The following is an 11,583-nucleotide window of genomic DNA, read 5'->3' as shown; positions in this document are numbered from 1 at the left end:
GGTGCGGTTTTTGTTTGGGTTTTCTGGAATTGAGAGAGAACGAGAGAAGATGGAGGAGACTGGGTGAATTATTGGGGAGGGAGAGAGAGAAAAGGAAAGTATGAGAGAGAATTACGGGAGGTGCGGTTTTTGTTTGGGTTTTCTGGAATTGAGAGAGAACGAGAGAAGATGGAGGAGACTGGGTGAATTATTGGGGAGGGAGAGAGAGAAAAGGAAAGTATGAGAGAGAATTACGGGAGTAAATAGGAAATAGTTAAATGGTGATTAGGGAATTGATTGGGAGGGGTTATGGAAAGAATTCAAATGAGAGAAAAGGGAAAGAATTCAAATTAAAGAAAATTAAGGGAGGGAAAAATTCCTAAATAATATTCTGATTAAAAATAATGAATAACAATAATAATAATAATAGTGAATAACAATAATAATACTAATAACAATAATAATAAATAACAACAACAAATAATGACAATAATAATAATACAATAGTAAATATCCAAATATTAATTTAAAAATCTTTACCTTAACAACTAAATTTATAATTAGCAATACCATTAAATATGAAATTGGATTTTGAAATCATAGAAAATTCTAGAAAATTGGGAAAATACAAATATCCTTTTTTTAAAAATAATAATTTAATATTTGAATACTAGAAAATTTTATTTAAAGCAGTATCGAAAATCACGGTCCTTACATTACTTTTCGCACAGGGCCCCTAAAATCTCAGAACCGGCCCTGCTCATTTATGCCACACTCACTCTTTGTACGTTGGACAATTCTGGCAAATAACTTTCGATTAGACTAGAATATAACAGTATAGGGAAGATGCTTTGAAAACTATGCCTTATTTTCAAATCCAACACCAACTTCTCATCCTAGAATGGAAATACTGATGAATAAGATAACTAACAGCAAGAGCGTAACAAAAACGATATACAATAGCACTAAAAGAATTGACTACCATTAAAATGTCCCTCCTATCATAAGACTGAGTAATCTTTATTACTATTGATCACAAGACCATTAATTCGTAACATCACAGCAAGTTTTGCACAACCAAATATTAGCTCAGATATGGAAGAGGGTTTCTTCGTGTTTCTACATTTAGGAAGTTGCAATAATGTAACTTTGAATATATAGAATGGCTTCAAATGTAACAATTTTATTTCAACAGGAACAATTTAACAAATGATTTAAGCTCCAAGAAGAAAACAATATCTAGATGCAAGCAATCTCAAATGATGCTAACATACTTCCTTGTAAGGTATTAGAATACTAGCATCAAGATTCCTCAAATCCTAGAATCAATACTAAAAGTTTGGTTGAACTCCAAATGCTGCAATTATGTAGGGTTTATCCCCCACCAAACCCTCAAAGATTCAAACTATACTACACAAAAACCTAAATTTTCTACCTGAGCAATGCATCCGCCAAGTCCCATCCCCTCGAAGACCTGATGAAACGCCAGCGCCACCACCAACGGCCTTATCGTGCACTGATTCTGTGACATCCCCAGTGTCACCCCGATTATCACCGAGTGGAAAATTATCCCAATCTCCAACACCTGGCTCACCATCCTCTGCTTCAACTTCGTCAGCCTCTCGTCCTCCTCCTCCTCCTCCTCCTCCTCCTCCTCCAGTTCCAGCTCCTTAACCCCTAACTCCAGCTCCTCCTTCGCCGCGTGGCACCTGACCTTCTCGATCCTCTCATAGTTCTTGGGGCCCGAGCGGCGTCCTCGAGATGGGAGGAGGCGACGACGTCGATGAGGAGGGCAGGAGGGCGCCAACGATGCCGCCGAGGCCGGAGAAGGGGAAGTTGCACCACGGATGGCGGGAAGCCACGTGGCAATCGGAGAGGGCCTGGAAGGAGTCGGGGAGGACGTGGATGAGGGAGGTGGAGAGGATGACCCAGGCGGCGAAGGACTTGATTAGGGTTAGGGTTTTGGGGGAGGAGGGGGAGTTCTTGAAGAGGCGGGAGAGGGTGACGGGGGCCCTTAAAAATACAACTAATAATGAGTGGGTTTAAAGATAAAGCTAGGTAAACAAATGGGCCTAAAGATAAAAAACCCTCAAAATAATCAACATCATTTTTATTTGTTGGTTTCTTCACCATTTTCACTAGCTTTTTTATTTTAGAATCTACTCTAAACATCTACAAACGTACCTACTGGACTAGGCTCTTTTCATTCTGCATTGGGTATTCTGCTACCAAAGTCGAAGTAAACATGTTAGCTTTGAACACAACCCAGTGTTGAGACTCCAACTTCACTTTCATTTGCGCCTACCCAAATGTTGTCACATTTGTGATGTGCAATATAAGTAGCATATGTCTTTCCAAGAGTTAAGTACAACTTTGATGATTGTCTACTCGCACGTTGTTTCTAGCTTAACGCGGTTCTAGCTATCTCATGGTTCCTGATCATAAAATCATCATCTAAAGGTAAATTACATGTTTCATCAGTCATCTCATTTGAATCCGACTTAGTGATAAGAACTCATATCCTCATTGAGGAGACATATCCGGATATCACGTTGAGAGCATCCTAAAAACTGTTTGGTCCTTTTGTTTTGATGATAATTTATAAACAATTTATATCTAATATTGTTTGTCTAGTGTTTATGTTTTGTATCTATTCTAGGCAAACAATATGTTGTAGGATGGATGGAATCAAGCTTTCACGATCATATCCAATGGAGGTTGGCGGAATAGTAGAGTGAAGCAATACAATTCAAGTTTAAGATCCAAGTTCAAGCTTCATCCGCAAGTTTACCAAGATAGAGCTTCGTTGAAGATCACAAGCTTGGGTATAATTAGTTTAAGAGTTTATATTATGTGTGTTAAGTACTTTAAGCTCAATATCATATACACACACATTTTATTGGTTTCTATGTATATATATAGATATATATATACACATTTTGGCTTTTGGTTTATCCAAAAACAAAGTTTTTACAAGCATATAAATAAATATTTATATTCATACATATTTGTTTTTACGTGGATAAGTTGGTTTGGTTTAATTTCATAGATATGAAACAAATATATATTCATATACATACTTATATGTTTCATATTCTATATTGTATTTGTGAAAATATTGTATTCTCAGTTTTTGGACTTAACAATAATCATATGCATCTTTTATTAAGTCTACAAAATCATTTTGTAATGTTTTAAAACATGACTAAGCTAAAATGTCAAAACTCATGTGTTTACATTTTCATGTTTTGGACTGTTTTACAAAATGATAATATTTTTCATTTGGGAGGTCCTTTTTGAAAACCAGTTTTTGTAGCATGTTTATTATCATGACTACAATCATTTCCTAAAGTTTTATATTATTTTGATTTTATTTACTATTTTTAAAGACAGTTTAAAAATCAGATTTCTGTTTCAAAACAGTTGATAAGCTGTTATCAGTCGACTGGTCAGTCGACTGATGACATCAGTCGACTGATGTGTCGACTGAAGAACTTGCCTGGAATGTCAAAAAGTTTCTATTTCATTTTGGTCAACTGACCAATCGACTGATGAGGTTATCAGTCGACTGATAAGGTCGTCAGTCGACTGATGAGCTGAAAAATACCTCTAACGGTCAGCTCATCAGTCAACTGATGAAAGACGTCAGTCGATTGATGCTGTAACGGCTAGTTTTTTTAGCCTTTTATAGATTTGGGTTTTTGGTCTTTTTGCCTTATTTTCTCTTAGCTTTGGGGTTCCTATAAATACCCCCACATATCCTCAGTTCTATATAACCAAGAAAAATGTTTTAAGAAAGTTTAACAAGGGTTTAAAGTTTGGTTTAAGTTTGTTTAAAAAAATTTTAAGCATTTTTCTAGCTTCGGTTTGTGAAGAGAATTTTACAAGATCAAGTGGAGACATCCTTTGGTGCTTGAGCATTCACTCTTCTCCCTCTCTCTTGTTATCATAGAGAAGTTTTTCTAAACTCAATCTAGCTATTTTATTTGTTTGATTTTAATTTCTATTAGCTAGAATCACATTGAGTTTAGTTTTGATTTATCTCTTTGTTCACACACAACCATTGAGCTTATTTATTTACATTCATAGTATAATTTGGGGTTGTGGGTTTGTGACATTGAGAGTGAGCTTACATTGTGTTCTCATCCATTGTAGAAAAAATTTATTTGTACTAAGAGCTACTATTATGAGGTTCACTTTGTATTACACTAGTACACCAAGAGTAGTGTGTGGTGAGAGATGGGATCGTCCCAAGAGGAGTGGCATAGGTGGTAATGCCTAGAGAGATGTTGTAATTCCTAACACTTGAGGGAGACACGGGCTAGAGACTAATACTTGAGGTGGTAGTTAGTGTAGTTACATTGTGAGTGATTGTGAACGTTGATCGGTGAGCGTTGAAAACCAACATTGTGAGGTGTAAACGTTTTTGGGTAAGCGTAGAAAACCCGGTGTGATAGTTAAGATCTCCTCGAGGTGAGGAGCGGAGACGTAGGTCGTGGGGACCGAACTCCATGATCATATCGTTTGTTTGCGTTTGTCATTGACGTTCCTTTATATCTGTGCTTATTATTTATATCGCCTTTGTCAATTGCTTGTTGTTTATATTGCCCTATCACTTTAGTAGTTTATTTACCCTTGTGTTACTTGTATATCCTTGCACATATATCTTGTTACATATCATATTTGCTAGGATAACTTGTTAATAAGTTTTAATTAGCATAAATCAGATTAGATTAGCATAAACCCTATTTACCCGCCTCTAGGGTTCTTTCCTAGTGGCATTAGGGTGCTTTCAAAAACTCTTTTCATTCAAATAATCTTTGTACTCCTCAATAAGATCACTTTCCTTAATAGTCCACCCAGTGAACTACTTAAATGATCTTTTCATTTTTTAGATCTTGTACTGATCGGCCTCAAATCTTTGAGCCCAAGTTCAACCACGTTCCGACTTGGACATTACCGCCTCAGTACTCGCCAAGATCTCTTGCTCTTACGAGAAAATGGATATTCTGACAAAAGTATTACAACTAATTAATTTTAGACTGAAGTCAATATAATTATATTGATATTATTATAATAGAAGAATGAAGACACTTTAATTATGGATATGTTAAGATTATTATCATTTTATGCGAAGTATTGTTTTCCCCTAAAAACATTCCATCCTTTCAAGCTTTTATTTTGATAATAAAATTACATTTCAAAGAAAGATAAGAAGGCGTAAGGTCCAAACTAAAATCTTTATGAATATAATCTTAAATTCATTATAAATTTTTTAAAAATAGAATGTAAAAATTCTTAGAGATAGACTAGATGTGTAGTTAAATCATAGTACTATCTTTATCCAAAATCTTCCACTTGAAATGATTTTTTATGTGCTGATATGCATCTAAATATATGGCATGAAAAACATAAACAAGAATTTCAAAATTTTAATTTAACTACCCTATTTATCTAGTCAGTTTTATTAGGATTTTATGTTTCTCGTGAAATTAATGTGACGCCTCGGGCTCTCCCTCTAGAACGATTATCAATCACAAGTCCCCAAGACTTATTTGGATTTTTATAAAATAATTTTGTTATTTAAAATATATTTTCTAAACTTTTAAAGTTTTAAAAAATATTTATTTAGTAAAAATTCACAAACTCTTAATTATGAAACCTAATGGGCCCTACATCAAAAATTTCCAAAATTTTTGAAAAAAATTTAGAAAATAAAAAATAATTTTTAAAATTCCAAAAAATTCCTAGAAATTTTTATAATTTTCTTAACAACTTTTAGAATTTCTAAAACTTAATAATAAAATTTTAGATTTTTTTATAAAAAATAATAATAGTAAATATTTCTAGAAATTAAAAATATTTTCAAAATAATATTTTTATTGATATATATCTGGAATTACCTAAATTCCAGCTTTCTCAATTAATATTTTTGGAAAAAAGATAAGCATAAAATTTGAAGGAAAATTATTTATAAAATTTCACCTAGGGCTTGAAAAACACTAGGGGTCTAACTTAGTGCGTTGCAGCAGTGGCCAGCTATCGTGGCCACCACCATGGTATTAACACCTATAGGATGTGGCCCCCAGAACGTTGCTAATGCCTAGAACATGCATAGAGCCCTAGTTCGTGGGAGCTTTGTGCAGCCATGGCGTCCTGTACGGGCATTAGAGCACAAACACCCCAAAAACCCTCGACACCCAGTGCTAGGGTTCCTTTGGCCACATTTGCCACGCTGGCGCCCTAGCTATCACTCGTGGTGATCAAATCTTTTTTTTTAATCCAAAAAAAATAACAACACTTTTATAAATTATAGATTTGGAAAAAAGGTATTTTGATAAACCCCTGATTTATCAAGAATTAATAGACCCTTGATTTATTAAAAACCGCCTAATTTCATAAAAATTGAGTTTTTTTCATAGATCTAACGTCACGTATGTCAAAGATTGGATTTTAATACAAAAAATTGAAATTTTAATAAAAAATAGAATCTTTCATAATAAAAATCCTATCTTTCTATTCCATGGCCAAAAACACCATCAACAAACTAAAGAACGATCCCAGATCTGACTCTAATACTAATGTAAGATCCCAATGACTACAAGGATGTCGTAGGGATAATCTACAACTAGATTATGCACAGCAAAAATAAGATATCTATAGCATACATCTGTAAACCATAAACAAGAAGTTTGGAGTTATTCGTTTGGATCTTTTTTGTTGGATCATCACGACCATCTTGATCAATGGCCGGAGGGCGATCTACCATGCAACGAGTGAGAAGCTCTCACATATTACCTTGGAACTATCACATAAAACACAAACTTGTTTGGAGAATGAGATAACGGCTATACGTGATTTCTCTATATTTTTCTTCTTGCAGGTACGAATATTCCTGTGTCTCTATACGTATATTAAAGAGGAATTACATAACCTAGCCCAACTAGGTATTTGTAAGCGGCCCACTGAAGGACCGATTGTTGTCGACCCACTCACATTGCGTGGTTAAACTAACAGATTCAGCCACAATCGGCATTTAAAAATTTATAGCAAATATATTTTAAAATTCTAGGATTTGCCTTCTCTTGCTTCTCCTTTTCTTTACCGTTGTCTTTACTTTTTGACGGAAAGCCCTGTTTAGATACTCTTCATGTAACAGAAACTGAAGCCCATATATATATCTGCTCTCTTGCTACCAGCTTAATTATAATTATGTATTCTCTTTGCTACGGTGAATACGTCCGGTTCCATATACGATAGGATTATATAGAAAATGATATATTCAATGCTTCAACTTTCTTTTTTTTTTTAAGGAATTCCCGATGAAGTAGAAACTATCCTTTGGTGATTTTCTTTTTTTATTTATGATATTTTTTTTAAGTTTTCCTTGGTGATCAAGCGTGATGAACAAGTGGACGGCCAATTAGGTCTCCAGGTGATCAGCCAAGTAGGAGAAAAGAGGACGGTCAATTAGGCATCCAGGTGACCAGTCAAGTAGGAGGCCCTAAAAAATTGACCAATCACAGTGCTATGATTAGTCTACAAAATCAATCGTTTATTAGAGGCTGTAAAGCTAATCTCATATTTGCAAAGTCAGTTAAACTATCTAGTCATTGTAATTAGCTTAGAATCTCTACTATGACATTAACTATATCAAGTTTATTTAGTAATCTCGAGCAAAGTACTCCGTATGCGTAGGAGGAGATCATTGAACTAAGTGATACTGAGCTCATTCTTCACTTTTCTTTCTCGGAACGCCATGTACTCATCCCGTGCTGGGTTTGGGTTAATTAAAAAGTGATATTATCACACAATTAAAAAGTAAAAATTAAATAAACCGGAACTCAGCATATAGCAAAAAACCAATTAAGATAGAAATTATATGGAAGCCTATGGTAGACAATATGATCTGTTATGGAAATATGCCTTTTTTGTGGGGTCATTTTTTTAGTGAAGTGGGTTATTTAAATGGACAAAATTTTGAAGTGGGTTATTCACAAAAATCAAGTCACTTTAATTTTATTTATAAAAATTGGTCTAATTTCAACACATCAGTACTATTGGCTGAAACTTGATCGATTTAAAAAAAAGCATAGTTTACTAATTAGACTGTGTCACTAACCTCATCGAAGTAGCATACTATAGTCCGAAATATTTGTGATTGGCAACCACATCTATTTAGAATTTAGTTTAAAAATAGCTATGGTTGCCAATCAATGCTAGTTTGGACTTAGTTATTTTCACTAATTAAGTGGGGTTGCTAATTCAGGCTAATAAGTAAACTGTCTGTTTTTTTAAATCGATCCATTTTCAGCCAACCGTGCTAACAAGGATGAAAATGGAGTCGCTTTTGTAAATAAATTTAGAAAGGATCAATTTTGGTGAATAATTATAAAATGAGTTTCTTTAAAAAAAATTGCTCTTATTTAAATGGGTGGATCCTACATCAAAATGGTGCGACATGACACCATTTTGCCAATGTGTATCCACCCATTTACTCATGTATTATGTCTTTTCTGGTCTTTAGCCATGTGGTAAGCTCCTCAGGCATCACTATATTTTGCACTGGTCAAATATAAATAATTAGGACAATGTTATGGTTTATATATAATTATGGTTTATATAATAATTATTATGGTTTATACTCCGGGTCAATTTGTTTAACCCGATTAGCAAATATGCCGAAAACGTTGAAATTTAGGAGCCAAGGGATTGTGTTCCTTGGCATACGCTTCCTAAGAAATAAACAATCAGGGGGTATGGTATTAATGTTATATTGATCAACCCAAAACCCACTCAATCCATATTCTGTTCACCTTGATGTACTTCTTCAAGAATGGAAGAGTGTTGCATTTTGGTTGGCAGCATTTTATCAAACAGTTAGGAGGCAAGGTCAAAGCAAAAAGAACTTGACTTTTAACAGCCAAACTTTCGCCCACTTCTCTCAACTTTAAAATGTTAATAAATTGGAAAACTTTTACAAAGCCATGTGGCATATAAAAAAAAATTTATTAAAAAAACTTTAGGGTTGGGATCAGATAGGTAAAGATGTGGGTGCCCCAACTGTCGTAACAGGCGATGGGCGGACACCCCTCTCGCATCAACAAGCGAGTTATTACCACTCATCACATCCCGTTTACTGCCTGAAGGATCATGGTTTGGAGAGTTATTCAGTGGCCGTTTAATAAGGGAGCCTACGCTTGCTTTCTTTACCTTTACTCGATGTGGGACTAAACCACGGTTCTAATATTCTTAGCGGCGTCTCCGCGTGTTTTGCTAACTATGCTCCAGCTTCTCTTGGTGTTTGTAAAGATTACTGAAAGCAATTAGATTAAACATAACAAAGGAACCGACAAATCCAGATTCCTCGCTTAGGATCCGGCATTGGATTGTGTTGTCAATTATCATGGTGCTTGTCATGTTATTGAGGTTTTGTCTTGAATCCCTTCATACTTTGAACAGATTTCGTAGATTCCTCACAGATTATCACGAAGCAACAATTATTGAAATACATAGAAGGGTGTTCAAATTGCAATTTAAACATGAACCCTAACTAAGTATCAATCCTAGTTTGAAAAGCTGTCAAATTAATTTTGTTGTTGGTCTTTATGAAGATTAGTCAGTCAGCTGCCATCCGAGCAGTCAACATGAAGTATGCCTACTTTATGAGGATGGTGGGGATTGTGCCACATAGGCGACAATGAGTGAAATCTCTCTCTTATGACAAGGATACTCATTAATCTCTCTCTCTCTATATATATATATATAGAGAGAGAGAGAGAGATTAATGGGTATCCTTGTCATAGGAGGGGATTTCCTCCTTGACGCATCTAAAATCACATGATTGAGTGACATTGTGGATGATCCGCTCCGTTGAACTTGATCTACATATTCTAAAACCTCAACACACCAAATTTAGGGTGAACCCGTCGTCGTTTGACCCTCCATCGAGCCATATGAAAAGTTCTATTCATTCAAAACCGTTAAAATTAATACGAGTGGATAAAGGGTCAAACGACGACGGGTTCACCCCAAACTTGGTGTGTTGGGGTTTTAGAATATGTAGATCAAGTTCAACGGAGCAGATCATCCACAATGTATAGGTATATATACATATACATACATATACCTATATATACCTATACATATATATATGTATATGTATAGGTATATATACATATATATATATATATATATATATATGAGAAAAATGAGTATGTTTGGTACCAAGTACAAATTTTGTGTTTTGTAGTGAGGTGTTCTATTCTCATTCATATATATGTATGAGAAAAATAGGTATGCTTAGTACCAAGTATAAATTTTGTGCTTGGTAATGAGGTGTTTTATTCTCATCCACTCATTCCAATTCTCAACCACTTCATAACCCATGTGAATGTGAGCTCTGATTTTAATAAGTAAAGGAGAATATACCACCTCACTACCCAGCACCAAAAACTTACCAATCCCACTTTGACTTTTTACCTACGCTCAAGTTGTAGTGCTAGCTCAAGAGCAACTCGCGGACCCCACTATGATCGTACCAAGGTAAACAAATATTTCACATATGCTTGCATGAGTTTGGAGTTCTCTTTGAACACGTGCATACACACGTGCCTTTGGGAACTTTTATGCTGGCCAATCTTAGTTATAAAATAATATAAAAGCAATGTATCATTGAATTAAATTCAGTAATTCACAACAATTACCTAGCACGACGAAAAATTACATAAAATTTATAATAGTGCTCTATAGCTAGCATAAAGGGCACGAACTCAAACTGAACTAGCGTGAAAATTTATTTTAGGTTTAACCGCTTCCAGCTTAAACTACTGAAACTATTTGCATAGAACACCCCAAATAACCTTATAATTAATTCATGCTTTTTTCTAAGTTATTTACGATAAATTTACACTAATAGAAATTAAATTTATTTAATTTCCATCCGAAATTCTCAAAGATACAGGAATACCATAACGGCTTTTGCTGGTGTTAGTTATCTAACTGGGAGTTATATGTGGATTATGTAGGGTATTGATATGGTATTAGGGTCCTCAATTTTCTTTAGACAGTTAGATTCTGAGCAGCGAATTCCATCTTGCACATGTGCAACACTAAGAGGCTAGAGTTGGGATCTTCAGTAGTTCTTCCGACGATCAAGTCAGTAGAGAGCTTGAGTGGAGAAGAAATATGGAGATAGTGTAATTTTTAGGAAGAGAATGCTTACCCTCAGCAGTAGACAACAGTTTCCTTTTATAGCAGATTCGAGGGGTAAATAGGTAACTTCATCTGAGTCCAAACAGGCAGCTCAATTACTTTATAGATGTCGAATGAAGAGAGGGGTAGGTCATCCAGGTGTTTAATGTGAGAAAAATTCTGATCATGCATTTAAGGTAATGACAATCGACTGCCATTGGGGCACCAGAGGATACACCACCTTTCTACTCGTCTCTCTGAGAGGGTCGACAAGTAATGCCTTTAGTCTCGATCTTGAGAGTGAGCTGGTAAGTACTGCCTTTTTAGTCAGCTTCGAAGGTTATTGATCCTACCTTGTGGAGTGAAGAGGAGTGGGGCGACTTGAATAGTGAGTTAAGTAAGGACGCCTTT

Source organism: Asparagus officinalis, chromosome 10 (assembly GCF_001876935.1).
Source record: "Asparagus officinalis chromosome 10, Aspof.V1, whole genome shotgun sequence".
Taxonomy (NCBI): domain Eukaryota; kingdom Viridiplantae; phylum Streptophyta; class Magnoliopsida; order Asparagales; family Asparagaceae; genus Asparagus; species Asparagus officinalis.
This window is presented reverse-complemented; position numbering follows the sequence as displayed.